The 19493-nt window shown below is 35.1% G+C and overlaps 1 protein-coding gene across 39 annotated transcripts in view; it reads right to left on the minus strand.

Annotated features, from left to right (window-relative positions):
- The window catches only part of TENM3 (teneurin transmembrane protein 3), a 1292556-nt gene that overhangs the window by 1129689 nt on the left and 143374 nt on the right, over positions 1-19493 (minus strand). The window contains exon 1 of one of the 39 annotated variants that reach the window (XM_072927767.1): positions 1834-4582. The exons of the other annotated variants lie outside the window; for them this stretch is intronic. The gene's annotated coding sequence lies outside the window, so the exon portion shown is untranslated. Of the gene's footprint in view, positions 1-1833; positions 4583-19493 lie in introns of those variants that run through there. 39 annotated transcript variants of the gene reach the window in all.

Raw genomic sequence — 19493 nt, forward strand, 5'->3', positions numbered from 1 at the left:
GAGGATTGGTGTGGAAAAGGTTAGAGGGGCAACAAAACAGTGGAGGATGGCTGAAAGAAAATACTTTCCTGCCTGTTTGCTCTCACTTTGATTCCTCAATTACCCTTACTTCAACTCTATTCCACATACAGGTGAAATGGGAGTGAACAAAAGATCAATTGCAAATGTCACACTTCAAAACTGAAGAACCATCAAGAGCCAAAAGAAATCTCATAAAATCTTACCAGTATAGGAGGTTTAGGGGATTTCTTACAGAGGATAGAAAACCTATTTGCTCCACAAGTCCTTCCAAAGAACATGATTTAGAAGAGGAATATCAAACAGTTGAAAGGACACTGATGGTTCAGAAGAAAATATTTTGCTTTTTTCCAACACCTAGGAGGAGGGCAGCTAATGGGGGAAGCATGTTTGAACTATTACTCTTTTGAAGACAGGAAAAGGGAAAATTGTAGAGAGTGGGAACACTTTTCTAAAACTTTGGCTGCACTAGTTCCTGTTGAGTTTTTCTAAATATTTGCATGAAATAGCAAATACACTGATATATTAAATATAAGTGAAGAAAACAGTTGTGGTTTATATCACCTGAAGTTAACTGCAGTAGTAGGGCTTTTTAGGTAACATGTCTACCTTTTTAAAATACAGGCAGAAGTCAGAAGAGCAAAAAAAAATGTAAAACAAAGGCAACTTTTTTACTGGGACAAAAATCCTGTTAATTTTCACAAAAGTTTCAGTGCTTTTATAATGTTTAGCAACAGCTATTGAGATTGGATAGTAGATGATTTTAAAAAAGTAAGTTACATTTGGAGAAAAGGAATGTGGTTACTGACTTTAGGTCTATGAACTTAAGCAGGTGAAAATAATCTCATCCTCAAAAGAAAAGTATGTGATGATAATGTGTTTATTTATAGCAGTTAATGAGTTCTAAGGTCATGATCCTGATTTAAATTCTGTGAGTGACAAGATAATAGAAATTCTTATTGCACTAAATGGATACCTAAATGTTTTGCATCTAGAGTATTATGTTCTTCCTCAGCCAAAATAATTATGTAGTCTTGCTTATAATAGAATTCATATTAAAGTAGTTTAATTTATAATTTCTCAACAACAAAAAACCCCTTAAAATTAGGAGATACTTTGATACACTTTATATAAAAATATTTTATAGGTTTTTTATTTGGCTTTAAAGCACTTCTTAGAGGTAGGCAGAAATTCTAGCTGTAATCTTAGTCAAAACTAAATTGAGAGACAGGGAAATTATGAATTGCTCTTCTCATGCTGTGACATAAGTAACTGTAACTTGTTCTTGGCATTCTATTGACCAAGGAAAAGCTTCAAATTTCTTATCATCCAATATCAAAGTCTAATCTGTTTTTTCTGTTGTTCCTGCACAGGAACTTTAAGTTTACTTGTTTCTTACAACTGGTATGAAAGCAAGAGAAAATTAATTTTAAAAAAATTAAGAAAAAAAAAAAAAAAGAGAAAGAAGACAGTTAAAGTCTATATAGGTAATTTTAACTCTTTTTTTTTTTTTTTTTTTTTTAATTTTATGACTCTATTTGTAGTCCATGACTCAAGAGTTACATGCTATATTTTCAGGGCAGTAAGAACTATAATAAGAACTATAATATAAAAACAGTTTTTGGTGTCAGGATGGCTAGCTAGAGATAACTGCAAGATCTATTATAGTATCTTTAATTAATTACAGTAAAATGTATTACTGATACATGCAGTAACAGTAGCACAAAATACAAGTTCTTTCCATTATTAAAAAATATTTAATGAGAACAGTTTGCATTATTTTTAGGAAACAGAACTTGGGAATATAAGACTTACAGTCCAGCTAAAAGGCATCCTCCATTTCAGAATAGGGGGAATTTTCCTGCAGTCCCTTTCCCTATTATGGAACACTGCTGCCATGGAGATTTTATGTAAGCAGAAATCCCAAGGTGATGGTAACTCCCACAACAGTTAGGCTGCCATAAGAAAAAAAACCTAAAAACCAAATGGCAGTAAGATGCAGAAATCCTCCATGTATTAGGGAAAGCTTCAGTATTGCAAGAAGTGTAAACCTTTCTGCAGGATCTTGGTTTCATATGTGCTTCCACAGAATTTTCCAGACAATTTCACTTCCAGTCTTTGATCTCTGGGAAAGAATGGCCATTTATATTGACATCATTTTTAACATCAGCCAAAAGAAAGCACAATGCAAATGCAGGGATTTGTTTAACGGCAAGTTATTACATACAGTGATGAAAGATCACACTTTTACAACACACTTGTATTGGGTATCTCTTGCTCCAATATTTGGCAACCTGCAGAATTCCTTACTCTCACTCTCAAAGAATCTATTTTTCAGTTTGTTTGCCATTTCTGGTTCCATTTCTCTGAAAAGAATAGCTAAGTAGCCAACTCTTTCATATATTTACTTTTGATTCAGTTGTGAAGAAATCAGATTCATATAGTCTCAAACCTTATTTCTTCCTTGGGTATATAGAAGGAGTTCTGCACCAGTGGATAATCATCTTTCTGAAAGTGTAATTATGGAAGACTAAGTGCCATTTACTGTACTCAACTATTAATGATTCCTTGTCTCTGTAAATAGCATGATTTCTTTCTGTATACATTTCAGTATGAAGTATCTCTGTTCACATAAGGTTGTGAACTAAGTTGATATAAAATAGTGAATATAAAAATATAAATTAATACAATTTTATGAATTAATAATTTTTACTCATGACAAAACAACTTTGGTCTGAAAATCCAGCTGTGCTGAAAAATATCCAAAACTTACTTTTAAGGCATACTTCAACAGACACATAAATCTATTTATAAGCATCTGCTACTTATATTTTATTATTAGAAGCAGAACTTTGTCATATTTTGAACTTAGCCATAATACCATCTTATTTTCATAAATATATTTTAATTTACTAATTTTTTTTTCACTATTGATCTGACCATAGTAAGTGACATTCAGGAAAATGAAAAGAGCAAAAGAATTTGCACAGATCAATGTAGGTCAGATTATATTACAGATTCCTCTGAGATTTCTAAAAAAAATATGCGAAGGCTTTTTATCAAGTACCATAGAAAACCTAGTGAAATCTGACCAGAAGATACATGGTAAAAGACTGAAAAATAAGAGTGCCAATGCATGCTTCTTAAAGATGTTGTAGTAATTCTTTAGTTTTTTTTCCTTCAACTTCTTTAAAATCCATTTCTAGAATATTCTAGTTTTTAGAGTCACAAATATATTTTCTCTTTTATTCAATGGTACAGATTTAAAAAGATGATTTCTTTTAAATTATTTTATTGCTGCTATAGAAAATATGGCATATGTAGAAATTTTTTACCTGTCTATAAGTAGGCAGAGTCTGTTGCCAAGGAAATGTTGACCACTCTAATATAATACTATAAACTGTACAGAAGTAAAACACAAATTCATGTGAGAATGATTATATTAAACTAATTGTGCAAATGAAGTAATAAAAAGATGAGAAGCTTTTTTAGACAGTAATAACTATGCATATTTCACCTCAAATAATGAATTGAAAAGCTGAACTGAATATGCATAAAATCCTTAGAATATGACTTCAATATTTTCTTTTTATATTGTAATGCTGCATTTCAAGCATTAAGTACAATTCCAGAGTTATTCTCCATAGTGTATCTTAAACAAAACTTTTGTATTTAATGTCATGTCAGTCTAGCAATATTAATAAATGAGAACCTTTTTAACAAACTCTACTTTGCAATTGAAACAGTCCTCTGTGTCTCAAGACAGTACAGAAATGCACACAACTAAAAAATACTTATCAAGAGATCAAGAAGTGAGACACCAGAAGGAAACATTATATACTCTAATGCTTTTTAGCTGCTGTAGATGTTAGTGTTATCATCAGCAGGCTCAAATGCCAGACCAGACACAAGTGATGGGCTCTGAATCAATGCAGTGCCATATACCTTACAAAGACATTGCAATTACTGACTCAGAATGCACTTGTGCAAAATTTCAATATTAGGTCAATATACTAAATGTCTCTATTTTGATCCATTTGTGTTAGCTCAAATGAAGAAATATGTTTTTAGCTGCTTCTTCAGAGGAGTTAGGTATATACAGAGATTATTATTATTAAAAATGGACAAGTGCAAAAAGTGTCATCCAAACCCCAGATCTTCATATTTATATAAAATAATAATCAAAAAACCCAAAACCTTTTCAATGAAGCAAACACTATTTTTTTCAAGTATATTTTCACACTTCTTTGTTAGGTTTAGGTGAATTCTTAAAATTTCATTTCTTTTTAGAAGTGAGGGCAGGTTGCATATAAACAATGACTTCAAAATTACAGTATATAGATATTTATAAAAGGTTAGATAGACATTATTATAATAGGAGCACATATAAAAATACGCAACTATTTCAAAGCCAAGGGCTTTGAAAATAAATATAGTAGCTATAATGATGCCTTCTAAGTAACCTCTCAAGGCATCAATAACCTTAATTCCAGGACACAAACCCAACTATTTAGGATTAACAGAAAATTCCATGGTGATTAAAATCTTTCTTATATTGATGCACTCCTAAATATTATATACTTTATTAAGAGGAGTTTCTCTGTCTTTTTAAAACACGGGTTTTTTTCCTTAAAACAAACAGGGAAGGTTGTTTCAATATGAGATTTCCAGATTCAGCACTTTAATTTTAGTTTGGAATCTAGCCAGTTTCCAAAATCAAAAACCAAGCATACCCTTTGACGGTTTGAGTCATAGCCCTAGTTAATGGTGCTCTGCCAGCCTCACCAGCTGAGAATCTTCATTGAACTTTAAATATTTCCACTGAATGAAAACAAGGATCCAAACAATGTCATTTCCCAGTAAACCATCCTGAACGAATAGTGCCACCTGCTGAAGCCCCAACTCAACAAATACTTCACTGTAAACATAAGTTTTGAGTTTAGTTGCTCTAAGTGCTTACTGATTTAAGGCCAGAATGGCAATTATCATTCCTAGAAACACTCTCATGTTCAAAAGAAACTTTCCTTTCAAGTGATAGCTTTGCTATTCCTTCTTAATTTCATAGCCTGATAGCAGCTTCTCAGGCTAGCCATGAAAATAAGAAAGTTTAACCTGTTTCCTGTTATTTGATTCTGTCTTTGGGCAAAAGTGCTGTGGATATCTGCAATTCATACATGGCTGTGTCTTCAGCTGTCCTAAAACATTCGGATATCAGGTACATCAGCAGAAAAACCTTAACTGCCATTTCAGCAAGGTGATCTAAGCAACAATATATATTTGCATACAGTGTCAGTCTAATGCACTTTTAAAATGCTTTCTGTGTCTATTAATCTCATTTTTAAATAAATTAGGAGGATTATATTTTGGGCAAGCATAGCTCTATTTCCCACTTCAAGCAAACTCGTTGGCCATTTGCATATGCCTGTAATAATTTGCTTTTGGTAGTTTTGAAGGAATAGATGGACATTTATGAAGATGAAGAAGCAAATTCCTTCACCTTTCATCATGCTACCAAGTGAAGGCTATACTTGTAGAAAATGAAACTTCTCTCATCATATTCTTGCTGCTGCCCATTGAATCTTTGCTAAAAATAAAGCTAAAGTTGTTCTGTGGGAATTACTCAAAAGGAAAGCTTGAGTTTGAAAGTGATATGATAAATATACAAATATAGCTTCCCTTGTTTCTAGCCACAAATTGAAGGAGTGCTAATTGAAATCTAGATATTTGAATCTCTAAACAGTTGTTAGGAAAACATTACATACCAAACATCTTTCTGCATACGTATTTCAAACTCTCCACATAAAACTTAGAACTATGTTTAAAAGAACCCTACCGAGTGTTCAGAAAGAATAAATATAGATTAAACACTTGAAATGTCTTGTTAAATTGATTTCTCTCATTCAATCTTTAAAACTCATAACAAATAAAAATGCAATTTTCAGGTTTATTCACGTTATTGAAGTTCAGAAAATTCATAGATAAACATGGGGCTTTGACAGGGCAACAACATTGCTTTAGTGGAATTTCATATCAGGAAATTAATTTTGCTTCTTTATTGTGTGAATAGATATGTACCCACCAGGAAAATGGTGTTAAAGAGCAACGAGTACAAGTGTCATGAAAATAATAATCAAGAAAATAAAGCAAAAAAAGATTTCAGCAAGGGTCAGAAATGCAGTGGTATTAAATGCAGAAATTTCTCAGCGCAAGTAAGACCAGATCCAAAAAAAGAGTAATGGACACAACAACTGCATTGAATTTCTGAAGAATTGCTGAATTAGGAATAAAATGTTCACTTGCAATTTGTGCTCTGTAATTTTCTTGAAAACATGTTTTGTGTACTGCAGAATGAAAAAGTTGATCAAAAAAATGCAGTATCTAAACTTCATATAAGTTGTATTTTTCAGGATTGCAATTCCCATGAAACAATTAAAAAAAAAGTCTGCACATTATCCGGAGGAATCTGAAATTTTACACAGCTGTGTAAACCCCAGCCATTAATAATGGCAAGAAATCTATTTCCAGAAGCAGCATTACAAATTGTATGAACAAAAGGCAGTATTTTAATCAGTGAAATGGCAAATTACAGGAAGATGTGTATTTCTACTTGAGTTAAACAATTAAAAGATAAAGATAATAGACAATGGATGGATGAATGAGTGAATGGATGGAGATACTCATGTAAATTTTCTTTATAGATTTTAGCTTTATAGTGCAGCCATAAATTTTATAACAGTTTTTCTCTAAAAGTATAAGGTGTAGAAGATCATAAAACACCCTTTATTTTTCCCTGGAAATTTATGCCTGATCTCTATCTGGGGAACGTGTTACAAATCTAATACGTATTCTAACAAAACAATTACTTAAAATCAGAAAAAAATCTATAGAAGTGCATGTCATACATTTGTGTAAATTCTTTCCCAGTTTTATGGTGTATTTGCACCAACAGTCAATGTTAACAGCATCCTTAAAATAAAAGGATTTTATTTTAGTTTTGTGTAAAAATAGTTTCACTGAGAGTATTAGTGAAAACTAACAAAACCTTTTTCTTGCCCAGACTAATTAAGTGATTTTTTTTCATTTTGACTTTGGACTTCCTTAACTTACTATTATTACTGAATTGACTGTGGAGAAAAATAAGCAGCCAGTTCATATTTTTGACTAGCATGTTTACTTTGTCAATTTGTACACAATATTTAGAAAAGCAGAATTAAATAGATGAGAAGGTGTCTGATGCCATAAGAACATTTAATTTTCTGTATTGCTTTTGTTAGAACATGTACCTTTTGTGATGTAAGATTATTATTGAAAATGAAAGTGCATTTATTTTGGTTTTGACAATTGTCAACTGTATGTTGAGTCAACGGCCTGGACATGATGCACAATTATGCTTCTCAGCAAGTGCTTTCAAAAAGCATTTAACAGCAGAAAACTTGGACATTATCCATTTTTATTGTTCTCACAGCTTTTAATGTTAATTTTAAATTTGTTAAATATTTACAACAAAGGGAGGAATAATTACTGCAAAGAAAGTAGTAGGCTTAAAAAAATATAAACCACAAAATCAAAGTTGATACTGAAAGGATCTAGTGACCCAGATGGAGCACTCACAAAAGCATCCAGTGGTCCAGGTCTCAGGCTCTAGGGAGTGACAGAGCCTGGTGCTGCTCCCAGAGGGCAGCAGGGATTACATCAATAACAACATGAAGTGTCATCAGGCACTGCTCATCCTAGTAGTGGAGCTGAGAAATGACGTGGAACGACTACAAAGTACTGGGACTCTGAGGAGGAAATTGACTGGTAGAACCAGTCATCAAGACCTTCTCATTTAACAAAAAAAGATTAGTAGTTATTGGAGATTCCCTTTAAGGGGTCTGATACGTTCACTGAACCCAGCACACAGGAAGTGTGTTAGCTCCCTGGAGCCCAGGTAAGGGACATCATGAAGGAGCTTCCCAGCCTGGTCCAGCCCACTGGTTATTAATCTCTACTGGTTTTCCAGGTAGGCAGCAAAGAGGAGAAGGCTGCAAACAACCAAGAAGGACCTCAGGGTCTTGGAACAACTGGTCAAGGGATGTGAAGGACAAGTTGTGTGTTCCTCTATCTTGCCAGTTGCAGGGAATGATGTGGCAAGAAATGGGAAGATAGTGCAAATGAACAACTGTTTTCAACACAGGCATTGCCAGCAGAATTTTAAGTTTTTGATAAGGGGTCAGTTTATACAACAACAATCTTTCTGGCAACAGAGTCCACATGTCTTGAAGTGGAAAAAGGATTTTAGCTGAGGAATTAGCAGGGCTTATTGAGAGCTTTAAACTAGACTGAAAGGTGCAAAGGGAAAAAAACAGGCTTGCCAGTGATAGGCAATAGGAGATCACAACAAAACTTGAAGAACTGAGCTCTATTGAGATCCTTCAGTGTGTTCCAGGGCTAGAAAAAATCTAGTATTGGCTAGAAAAAAATCTCAATTGAGATGTTTCTATACTAATGCAAGCAGCATGAAGAACAAAGAAAGAAGCTCTAAGCTTTGGCCCAGGTTCAGAGCCCACTCATCAACATGAGAGAAACCTGCTGGGATGAATCCTGTGACACGAGTGCCATGTTGGATGGTTACTGGCCCTTCAGGAGGGATAGGCAGAGGAGGTGAGACAGGGTGTGGCGTTGCGTGTAATGGACGGACTGGAATTTATGGAAGTTACAGCTGCCAAAGGCACAGATGGGAGCCTCTGGGAAAGGGCATATACACAAACCAGGGAATGAGATTCTGGAGAGGAGCATCATGGAAAGAGACCTGGGGCTTCTGGTTGACAGCAAGTTGAATCTGAGTCAGTAGTGCCCTGGCAACCAGAAAGGCCAGCTATGTCCTTGGGGGCACCAGGCACAGCATCACCAGCCAGTGGAAGATTGGTCCACTCTGCTCAAAGTACTGTAGGCAGTTTTAGGTGCCACAATATAAGAAGGATATTAAGCCATTAGAGAGCATCCAAAGGAGGACTATGAAGATGGTGAAGGGAATAGAGGGGAAGCCATGTCAGGAGCAGCTGAGGTCACTTGCCTTGTTCAGTCTGGAGAAGAGGAGATTGAGCAGAAACCCTAAAAGATCTACAAATTTCTCATGAGAGTAAGTGGAGGGGCAAGCATTTATGTCTTCTCTGTGTTGACCAGTGACAGGACCCAAGGGAATGACCTGAAACTGTATCAGGGGTGGTTAAAGTTGGATATTAAGAAAATGTTCTTCGCTCACAGGCTGAGCACTGGAACAGACTCCTTGGTGGGGTGGTCACAGCATGAAGCCTGACAGAGTTCAAGTGTCTGGACAATACTTTCAGGTGCATGGTGTGACTCTTATGCCTGTCCTTTGCAAGGCCAGGAACTGGACTTCAATCATCCTTGTGGGTCCCTTCGAACTACAGATATTCTATGATTCTATGAAAACCAATGATTCGTATTTAAATTCAAAAATTCAAAACTAATGGATCTGCTAAAGTGTCTCATAATGTCTGTAATAGAGTACAATGGATATGAGTATGATAGGAATCATCCTGATGTGTTTAATGTATTTGAAATTTCATTATCAGAGATTCTAAAGTAGTTTATACACAATCAAGACAGACAAACAACCTTCCTGGATATAGATAATCTAAACACAATTATCAGTTTCTTATACCCTACCAGTGTGAATACTTTTCCAAATTTTTTGTTAACAAATAATTGCTTCATGCCCTAAAATGCATCATATTATTCCAGTGATGATTTGAAATCTTCTTGAGCATTTCAGTTGATGTCTCTTGAGTTTTTCATCAGCCCTTTCCAGTTTTATAATATCTTCAGTTACTCATTACAGGAGGAATATTGGTGGGATAATGCAGTTGCCATGGTTCCTGTGCAAAGAAGGGAGTCTGCCCTTCACTCTACTGTTCAGAGGTTTCTGCATCTCTCTTCTAAACTACAAGAAAATTATGCTAGTGTCCCACTGTATTATATAAAAAGTACAAAAGCAAATACATTTTTACTGTTAGTAACATCTAACTAACACTGGATGTGGTTTTCTCAGAAAGAAATTGGAAGACAAAATGCGGAAGATGAATGGCAACTGAAGATATAAAACTATTATTCTTCAAAGACTTAAGTGTAATTTGAGAAAAAAACCTTCTAGATTCAGAAAATAAGAGCATAGATATCAGGAGTCGATTGAATAGCTTCAAAGGTTAAGTGTAAGATCAGAAATAAAAGCAGAAAGTGAATTCATGGGCAATATTTCAAACTGGAAAAAGCAATTTTCAACTCAAATCTGCATTGCTGCTGAGAGACTCAAAGTACAAAGATACATTCAATCTATAAATGACATCATTTTAATTCCAGTAACATAAAGATATTTTAACTACTTTAAAAAACAGGTAGATTAATGATCTTAATATGAATTGCAGCAACATAAAATGTTGTTTCTTTAGAAAAACATATAAATTTTTTTTCTTCCTTAGTTTTCAGTGTAGCTCTCATCACCTGTTTAAACAGTGTAACTACACTGTGCTGGGTAGAGGCTGGACAAAAGGTACCCCCCAAAGCTGCTCTATCACTCCCCTCCTCAGCTTGACAGAGAAAAGAAAACAGAATGAAAGTCTCGTGGGTTGAGATAAGGACAGGGAGAGATCAGTTAACAATTACCAAAATTGACTTGACTTGGGGAAATTAATTTATTACCAATCTAATCAGAGTAGGATGATAAGAAATAAAAGTAAATCTTAAAACTTTCTTCCACCCGTCCCATCTTCTTGGGTTCTTTGACTCTCAGTTTTCTCAAATACGTCCCTGCCAGTGGCACAGGGGAACAGGGAATGGGCGCTGTGGTCAGTCATTACAAGCTGGCTCTTTTGCTCCCTCCTACTCAAGGAGAGGACTCCTTGCAAACATTGTAGTATCCCTCCCATGGGATACAGTTGTCCATCAAGTTCTTAGACCTGAATCCTTACAGTTCACTATGAACAGCTCTTCACAAACTGCTCCAGTGCAGGCCCCCTGCCGGGTCACAAGTCCTGCCAACAAACCTGCTCCAATGTGGGCTGCTATCTCCACAGGTCCCAAGGTCCTGCCAGGAGCCGCCTTTGGTGTTGAGCCCTCAGGGGCTGCAGGTGGATCCCTTCTGAACCATCGACCACTCTGGGCTGCAGGGACACAGCTGCCTCACCATGGTCCTCACCATGGGTGGCAGGGTAATCTCTGCCCTGGCGCCTGAAGCACCTCCTCCCTCTCTACTTCTGCACTGGCCTTAATGTCTGCAAGGCTCCCTCTCTCCACTGGCTGCAATTTCCTTCTGAGCAATATTTTTTTGTTTTCTTAGCTATGTAATCCTCGAGGTATTGCTGTTGTTGTTGATGTGCCCCAGTGTCGCTATAGAACACGAGAAAACACAACGCAAGTTACCTGCTAGTTTGCAAGGTAAAAGAGGAAGTTTATTTTCTGACTCCAACTTTTATACTTTTCTAAAGGTGACAGTGGATTGGAGAGTGAATGGGCCACCTCTCCAAAGACATTGGACAAACCACTAGTAATCAAGTTTATCCACCCCCATGAAGGAATGCAAAACAATATGTTACTTACAGAAATTGTGTGGGAAAGTTTTCCAACAGAATGTAAACTCAGAAGGCTTTAGAAAAACTTAAGAATCAGAGCGCCACCCCAGCTTGGCCAGCTGCAGCACTGACTCTATCCAGCACTGGGAAGCTTCTCACAGAAGCCACTCCCAAACGCTCCCTGCCCTCCACTACCAAAAGCTTGCCATGCAAATCTGTTGCGGTGTGGTTTGATTTAGTCAGTTGGTTTTATCAATGTTAGTTATTTTTTATGCTCCCACATTTGTCCCCTCACAGTTGGTTTGATCCAAGTTGTTTTCCCCAAAAGTTCCCGCCACTTGGCTCCCCAGTTATCGATCAATCTTCTCATCTCTCCCTGTTTTCTCCTTATTTGGTTCCATCAGAGTTTGTTTATACCCTTTTGGTCGTCAATCCGGTAACCAGTTTCTTCCAGAAAGTTCTGTATCAAGCACCTCAGTTTATCTTTTCTATTTGTCCCCTGACCTTGTGCCTACCCCTGTTACATTATCACAGGTCATTGTAAATGATGTTATCCCTCTCTGCTTTATCCCCATTGGGCGAGACAGGTTTGCACCCCTGTCCGCCCACCTCCTATTTGAGTTGCTGTAATCTTTGATTTCTTTGGCATTTGTTCCTTCACCCACTCAGAGGGCACCTTCCTTGCCCCACCTGAGGAAATAAAGGACTCTTTGGGCTCGCAGACAAGTGTCCCTCTCTCATCCCTTCACCTCTCTCAGCGTGTGGGGCTACCAAAGCTGTGCACCCGTGCCACAGCACTCAGCACCACCAGGCTGGCAGATGCCGTCCCCTGGGGTGCCTCTCTGGTGGTGTCCACCCGGCCTCACACGGGCAGTGCAAGCTGGCTCAGCCCATCTGCCCGAGGCTGTGGCAGGTAACTGACACACAAATCCGATCCATACACAGAGAATATAACTGCTTAGATTAATTTTAGTCCTGTGATCACATTCAGCTGTATAGTAACCCTTTTGCTAAATATGAAATAGATTCAAAACAAAACTATAGCCAAGTTCAGAAGCCTGTTTTCCTTCATCAGTTTCAATTGCTAGTAGCACTACAGCACCAATTATATATTATTTAATAATTTTTAGTCTTTCATGCTGATATGAAGTTTTATTTCCCAAGTCATAACTTTAACATGTTAGTCTCACAATCATTTCTGCTCATTTGCCATGGATTTTACTGCAACACAAATTTACTTATTCTGCAATTTTTATTTCTTTTAAATCAGTTTAAGTGTCTCGGACTCAAGATACTCTCAACAGAGATTTTTTTGCTGAATCTGGTTGAATTTCTTAACAGGCAGGAAAAAAACTGATTATTTTCAACAACTTTAAAATTTAAGTTAGGAAAATGTAATTTGTAGTAGTACAATAGTTCTCTTGACAAGCTTCCTTGATCAAAGATAATTTAGTAAAAACAGAAAAAACACTCCTTTATGTTGAATATGTTACATTCTTGTGAGTGCTCTTTTAGAGAAGACAGGAAGGCTTAATTTATTTACCAAATCCTTGTACTGGAAGCCCTCTGGGAATTGCAGATTCTTCATTTTATTAAGCATAATTTCTCATAGGAAAGTATCAAGGCTAAAATAAATTGTTAGACCTAAATGAATCAAATTGATTTTCTTAAAATCATGAATGCACTATCTAAGTATAAAAGAGTCTTTCCTTCATAGTGAATTTCTAGCTGCTTCTATGTTAAGCGCTTACATGCATATGTCTGAGAGGCTGATTTGCCCAAGAAGACTTCTTTGTTGTTGTTTAAACTTAATTTTCAGCCTAATCACATAATTGACCACATGACCCCATGAATACAAGCTGACAATTTAAGAGAAACAACAGAACTACAGCATAGAAATATTACTCTGGGAGTCACAAGGGAAAATTAGATCAGTGCTTTAAGAAGCTTTCTTTTTTTTTTTTTTGAGATTTAGAAGACTGCCAGCTCCAGAAATGCCTCAAAGTTGATCTCTGTGGCCATACTTCTTGCAGTCAAAAGTCACTGTAGAAGGATAAGCAAGGATATGTAATAGAAATAAAAGAAGTAAAACACCTTATAGAAGTGATGTGAGCTGGACTGACAGCAGCCTCAAAGGGTTGCTGAGGACAAATGAAGTGGTTAGGAGATGTAGAAAGGGAAGAAAGGGAATTAGGGAAGTGAAGGAAGGACTCCAGAACAATGAGGGAGATCAAAGTGATTACACAGAAAACTGTGAGGCAAGGTATATGAACTTCTTGGGGCAGCACTCCTCTTTTCCCATCCAACACCCACCTTTGTTCCATCATACTTAGTCTACCCCCTCACAAACTCACATTGCTTCAATTTCCTTCTCACATAGTTTCTATTCATAAAAGTTCATAACCTACAACTGCACATAGTAAGTATTACAGTAAGGTCTTATCCTCATTCATTAATTCTTCTCAAATAGCCTAATAAAATATACACCGGATCTGTATTTGGAACCACAGGAAAAACCTACACGTTAAATGGATTTGTAATCACATCAGTGGGTTGCTATGAAGTATTTATACAATTTGCAATGATTTTGAGGTTATCTAATGATAAAAATAACATTTACTTGTGATAAATAGTAAAAAAATCTTCTTATTACAATTGGATTGTTTAAATAGAGATGACTTGGGTTTTTTTAATTGAACTATTAACCTGACAGGAGTTTTAAAGGATATATTCAACTACTAAGTAAGATCACAATTTTTTCATGAAACTGAGAATTGTGAAAGAATTAACATGGTGTTAACTGTATAATAATAAGGCAACTAGTAGTGGAGGATTTCTCTATGCTGTAAGATCATCTGTAATAAAAGCTGGAATCTTCTGTTAGATCTGCCATAACAATTTCTTCCATCAAAACTTATTATCAGTTATATGTCATACATTGTTAAAGGTTTAAGGTAATAAGATTATTTCTGTCCATCTACAAGCTATACAAACGAGAAGCATCTTTGGACAGAGTGACTTGAATTAAATGAAAAAAAAAGGATAAATATCTAAGGCTTATACTTTGCCTATATCTGAGAGGCAAAATAATGAAGTGTTCTGGGATTATTTAATTTCTAGATACAAAACTGATAAGGAAAAGACACTGTTGAAATCATTTAACTGCATGTTGTATTACTATTTACTGTGCAACCATATACCTAAAAAACGCAATGCAGTTCCACAGAATTTTGATCATTTGAACATTTCTGAAGATTCAAAACCTTTTGAAGATTCAAAATCTTTATCATAGCTTTATTCAGATTAAATTCAAAGACATTCCTACAGCATTCACCAAAGCACTGAGGGAAACTCCAAAAGTACATAATTTAGTACTTATTCCCTCACATCCTCTTTGCCATTTACAATATTTGAGCCAGAACTACACGCCTCTACAAAAAAAAAAAAAAAACCAAAAAAAAACCAAGGTCTTTCAAGTGGCTGTTGCATTTTAAGAAGAGCTTGACTGTTGAAGGATGTATATATATCTTCACCTCAGCTTGATCCTGATGAGGCATTTGTACAATCTCCAGTGAGGAGAGTCTTTTCCTGCAGTAATGAGACTATCTGAGAAAGCATGTGATGCTTAAGAAAATACTTTTCAATTTAAAAGAAAAGGGAAAACCCTATAAATTTCTGATTTGCAATGAGATTTATCTCAGAGTATGCAGGAAAATATCTTGATAGAAGTAGAATCTCAAGGAGAAGAGAACCAGGAGCTTCCTTGCATGATCTATTCCACAGACAAAAGAATTTTTAAGTACCTAAATTCGATCTTTCTTTAGGGTTATGCAAACATCTGCTCTCACTGTAATAAAATAGCAATTTGAGTATCGTGCGTTTGTTCTGCAAGTTTTTATATACATTTACTCAATAAGAGGATAAAAAAAAAGAGAGTTCTCATTTTTGTGATTTTACTTCATACTAGAGGCCTTGGGTCTGTTTTCCTTAAGAGAAGTGGCATCTGCCTGAACCTCACCTTCTGTTTTTCTTCTTGCAACATACACTGTACTTCAGTTGGAAACACTGCAAAATCCTTAGATTGAAAAACCAGAGTAAGAATCATAGGTTTTTATTTTGCAGCTATAGGGGAAAATCGGCAATTCTGGAGTGAGTGGCTATTATTTGACAAAACTGTGTTTTCTAGGACAAGACACAAAGAATCACGACTAAAATATAACAGCATTCCTGGCAACAGATCTGCAACACTTATACAAACACAGAAAATTTAAATATTGAATATAATCTTTATTACTTACCAATCAGAATCTATTTTTATTTAAGCATAAATTTATTTCTGCAATTATAACCATTTCCAAAATAATCCACAGTATTAATTAATTACATGAACCTACTCTTTTCAAGTTACAGTGGCATACCTACACAGTGAAGTTTAGTTGTGATCACTATTTTTAACTCTTTATTATATTTCAGTATAAGAAAGCAATTCAACAACATCTGCTGTTCTATTTTTTCCTTTTAAAAACTGATGTATGAACATTTGTTCAGTCTAAGTCTTATATATACAAAATTCAATATTAGAAAATACACATTGTGAAATTGATCTTTAAGTTGATAGAATCCATGCTAGGACAGGTATTTATTAAAAACCTTTTCTACTCCCAAGTCATTACAATCCATGCCATGAAAAATTAGATGCAAAATTTAGTTACATTAGTATCCTATATATGGTGTTCTGCATCAGAATTCTGTTAATGCTCCAACAGCATTAAGGCAATTTATAAGTCCTATTACACATCTGTTGACATATTTAAGCTATATGGAGAAAATCTGTAATTCTCCCTTTCCACATGCTTACCTATTTTGTGTTCAGCCTGACTTAATTAGCTAATATCATAAGTATTCTACCCTCACCTTCAGCTATGGTGTAAACCTAAATTAAGTTAATTTTCTGTTTGTGGATTTACTCCAATTTTATCATTTATTGTGAAAGCGAAATCTGAATAATTATCACTGTAGCTGCATTAATACTCAGTGCAGGCTGGCATTCATACTAAAGCTACTCTTCTAATATCCATTTTCATAACTTCAAGAAGAACAAACAAACAATGGAATCTCAAACCCTACTCTAACTAAATAAGTAGTCATAGCTGTTAGACTCCTTCAATCCCTGACAGCTGTGGCTTCTGTTTCTTTGAAGTGTTCACCACTCTTGCAATAAAAATTTGGATGTTGGGGAAAGCTCAGAGAAGAACAAGGAGAAAAAATGCAAATAGGAAAAATATGATGGAGAATTAATTTCATTTACAGGAAGAAAAGGAGCTTTTTTCAGTGGTGTAAATAGGAAGGAAAATAAATTTTATCAAACAGCTCTGAGTAATTTTGTGGGTCTGAATTCTGAGACTCCTCAGTGTTGTGGATATCCATACTGCAGTGTAGAGTCTACTCTTAAACAAGCTTAAATCAAAATGAAGTATAACAAGTAACAACAGGAGTAGTTGATAGTAGTAGATGATAGAAAATATACCTTAAACACATTGACATTTACTTGTTTTAGACAGGGACCATTATTGATGTATGAGTATCTGCACAGAAATGCACTAAACTGACAGTAAATCTGTTTAGCTGAGCACAACCTCATATACAATCTGTTAGAGCTGGATGCAAACGGGCTGCATTGATCTATTGCTAGATTATACAAGGAGTACATGCTTAGCCTTGAGGTTTTACTGCTGTGGCTGTATCTAGACCTGAGTTACTAATGTTGATCATATTGTAGCAACATGTGTAGACAAGATAATTTATGTTTCTGCAAGCTCTGAGTAATTTCCCTATTCTTCACTCCCTACATTTAACCAAGAAATAACAACAATGATAGCTTAGACTCAGATCTTCTACTGGAACACTAGTTTTCATAACTGCACATGGAAATAAGTGAGTCCTTTTCAATGGGGCAACTCAGTTTTTCTTAATATGAGCACAATAATTAAATAGCCTCATAACTAACATGATCTTGGATTTCACATTTGGTTAATATTATGAAGATATCTACAAAATAAAACAGTGTAATTTCATCTATTTGATGGTTTAAAAAATGCTTTTGTTTCACAGAAAGACATAAAATCCCATCCAATTTTACAAAAAGCCTTCTGTCTTGAATAAAATGCACTTGAATTATATCTGTTACCATTCATAATATTGAAAATAGGGGCAACTGTATCTATCAACATATACTAATTTCATAAAAAAGCATTGTGTATGCAATAGCTTCTTTTTGACAGGTACTTATAAATGCCATTATTATAAACTAAATTCAAAAATACAGAATAAGTTCTATGTCTGACTAACTCAGGGAGACAGTTTTAACACATAGATATTTTACAGAAGATGAGATATTTTTATTTTCCAGATTGGAAAACAGATGCTGAGAGTAATTAAGATTATTGTTTCCTAAAACTGTTGGATTCACTTTGATATACATACAAAATTGCTTCTCATCTTCATGTGTTGTTTTATTGACAGAACTCAAAGTGGCTGTTTATTCTCAATCTGAGCTCTCTTCAATCCATAGGTGTGTCCTTTCCCACTGACAGTGTTGTTTCTTTATTATATTTTAGTAAAAAATTACTGTCACCCTCTTATGTCATAATCATAGAATCCAGAAGCATGTTTGTGAATACTGGTTGAAAATCAATCAATAAAATCCTGTAGAAATTTCAGACAGACTACCACATCAGAACTACACTGGAGAACTCTGCAAATTGCCCAGCTCATGTTTTATGAGCATCTCCAACTGGTAGGAGACTAAAATCAGTAAATATATTTCCTCTTCCCTTCCATTCACATTCACTGAAGACTTTGAGATCCAAACTGTGGTCATTGCAAGCTCATGGAGAACACGGGTAGTACACAAATTATTACCTGTTTTCATCCCTGACTTCAGATTTCGTGCTTTCTCTCAATATTTACAGTGAAGTACAAGAAAGGACTTCTTTCTCTGAAGAAGTTTATGTAATATTTAACAAAGCAGCTGGGTATTGGCAATGATACAAAGTTAATCCATTGTCTAGAACTCTATAACCATCATCTGCCATTTATTTAAAACTTATCTGACAATCTAAACTCATACAGTTATAAAACCACTTCATCTTAGTAAGTCCCTATCAACCCCAACAATAAAAGCACAGTAGCATTATGCATTTCTAGAACATTGCAAACATATTGTCAGATTAAATCTTTAAAGTATCTTGAGATTTAATCTTGAGGTTTGTAGTTCTCTATTTCCTGTGAGTTTTCACTTGTAGAGTGCAGATTCTATATGTTTTGGTAAGAAACAGTGCAGACTTTTATTTGCGTCCCATACTGAAAGAAAATACTATAATTTTCTTTTCTTACGTAGAATGGTAAGCAGACCGTATACTGCCATATGTCTCTGTGTAAATCCAAAGTTTAATTGAATGGTGCCCTGTGTAGGACAAGTAGATCATTGCTATTCACTATATGTATTTCTGTGAACTTTATGTGTTTATGATCCCATATTTTTTTTTTTTCTGAATGTCTGACTATAATAGAGAGAGAGTGATTTGTGGTGGAATAATGAAACATTCTTTCACCAATGAAATATAAAGTATGTTAGTTTTTAGAGTCATTTACCAGAAAAATTAAGCTGGGCTCTTGAATACACCTGATTCTGTGTATATAACCATACAGCTAAAAGTGATATTTTAATTTAATTTATGCTAAAATATTTTCTGTATATATATAATTCTCTCCTGGTTTCTGACTTAGGCATAGTATTATTCTGATTTTCCCACAAGACCATAAATTTCCCTGAAAATTTTTGAAAATAATAAATAGAGTTATTAGACTTGTAAAGGATTAAGTGAGGTTTACAAGCAGGGACAG

The sequence above is a fragment of the Taeniopygia guttata genome, chromosome 4 (genome assembly GCF_048771995.1).
Source record: "Taeniopygia guttata chromosome 4, bTaeGut7.mat, whole genome shotgun sequence".
Taxonomy (NCBI): domain Eukaryota; kingdom Metazoa; phylum Chordata; class Aves; order Passeriformes; family Estrildidae; genus Taeniopygia; species Taeniopygia guttata.